Source organism: Chrysochloris asiatica, unplaced genomic scaffold (genome assembly GCF_000296735.1).
Source record: "Chrysochloris asiatica unplaced genomic scaffold, ChrAsi1.0 scaffold00064, whole genome shotgun sequence".
Lineage (NCBI taxonomy): Eukaryota > Metazoa > Chordata > Mammalia > Afrosoricida > Chrysochloridae > Chrysochloris > Chrysochloris asiatica.
Window position 1 is genome coordinate 6,767,692 of NW_006408582.1, and position 2,077 is coordinate 6,769,768.

The 2,077-nt window shown below is 40.5% G+C and overlaps 1 protein-coding gene across 3 annotated transcripts in view; it reads right to left on the reverse strand.

The window, feature by feature from the left end:
* The window catches only part of ELP3 (elongator acetyltransferase complex subunit 3), a 145,100-nt gene that overhangs the window by 141,820 nt on the left and 1,203 nt on the right, over window positions 1-2,077 (reverse strand). The window lies entirely within an intron of this gene.

Genomic DNA, 2,077 nt, shown 5'->3' on the forward strand with positions numbered 1-2,077 from the left:
CGGTTCCGACTCATAGCGACCCTGTACAGGGTTTCTGAGGCTGTAAATCTTTACGGGAGCAGAAAGCCTCATCTTTCTCCCATGGAACAGCTGGTAGTTTGAACTGCTGACCTTGCGGCTCACAGCCCGATTCATAACCACTATGCTACCAGATAATAGGAAAAAAGTCACAGCTTTCCTCCTCCCTTCAAGTTAATCCCTTGATAACATTCACCCCTGTTGTCCCTTGATAACAGTCACCCCTGTTGTTGTGTGACATCAAGTCAATTCTAACTCATAGAGACCCTGTACAGGGTTTCCAATAGCAATAGGTGGGTCTGAATTGCCAACTTTACAGTTACTAATCCAATGCTTCCTTTACAGTGCCATACACGGACTCAACACTCACCCCCAGGGGATGCTAATTTGTGAATTTGTATTTTATTTAGTTTGGTGGGCATGTGAAACCTGGGCATAAATAAGAAATAAGTTTGGCTCATTTTGTTCTTAAAGATAGTTACGATGTACAATCATGGGCTGTTTAACCTCTGTTCAGGCAATGTCAGAATACATATTTGTCCATGGACCCATGAGGTGATAATGGTGTTGTTATTAAGTGCCATTGAGTCAGTTCCAACTCATATACAGGGTTTCTGAGGAGCAACTGATGTATTTGAACCTCTGACCATGAGGTTCAAACCAACTTTGCAGTCCAGTGCTTTATCCTACAGAAAACTCAACTAGAGAAGAGATATAGCAAATGCAACAGCTTTTCCCACACAACACGTGTATCTCCTGTCTCCTGTATATAAAATGACTGCAGTGAAGGTGTGCAATAGTACAATACATATTTAACAAATGTAATACATATGTCTTATAGTCATAATAAACATGAGTACATTACTGGCTTCAGTATAGTATGTATTCACAATGCTATACTTTCTATCTAAAAAGTTTACTGTATAATAGTGTATGCTTCAACTTATAGGCAGTAGCATTTCATCTCATATATTGCTCATCTCTTGAATAGTGGACTATTATTGCAGAAAATGAGTCCTGGTGTGGCACTATAAGACAAGCACTCCACCATAAGGTCAATTTGAACTCACCAGCCACTCCTGTTGTTGTTATGTGCCGTGGAGTCAGTTCCGACCCATAGCGACCCTGTACAGGATTTTTGAGGCTGTAAATCTTTACTGGAGCAGAAAGCCTCATCTTTCCACATCCCCTTTCCCACGGAACAGCTGGTAGTTTCAAACTTCTGACCTTGCGGTCAGCAGCCCGATTCGTAACCACTACACTACCAGAGCTCCTTCAGCCACTCCTAGGAAACCCTATAAAGTCCAACTGACTTGACAATACTTAACAGCAGCAACATATTATCAAAATAAGGCACAATTCTGACGCAAAAATAATACATATTGTCTGCACTATTAAGTAAAATGCTCTTGAATGGCAGCATAAGAAACACACACACACACACACACTATACCCAAAAGATTTAAAAGTTAAAAGCTTTTATTTCAGGTTCCACTCCCTGTCTCCCAACCCCCACTGTTTGTGTAAGCAAAACCATTTTTAAGAATCATTTGAAATAATGTATACGACAGCCAAAGTACTATTCAAGTATTAGTTGCTGATGAAGGTGGGTTAGTAAGGAATAATAAGGAATAAATAATTTCAAGGGGTGATTTCTAAGACCTAACAGTGGTGGTTGTTGTTATCAAGTGCTGTCGAGTCAATTCCTACCCATAGCAACCCTATATAGGGTTTCCAAGGAGGAGCTGGTGAGCTTGAACCACCAACCTTGCCGCTCAAACGACTTTGTAGTCGGAAGTAGGTGAGAGATTACGCGAAAAAAATCAGTTTTCTGGCCTCACAGAATGAAAAGGAGCAAGTTGGAGGACCAGATGACAGTTGAATTTGGGGCAGGTAGAGCTTAACGGGGTAAGACAACTAACCAATTGAAGGTAACTTCTACAGTTGGTGCTGCTCCTTAGAAAGGAAAAAAAAGTGGCATTTGACACAAGGAGGCAATATAACATAATAAAGACACAGATTTATTGTATTTTATTTTTTGGAGCTCTAAAGACAGCTT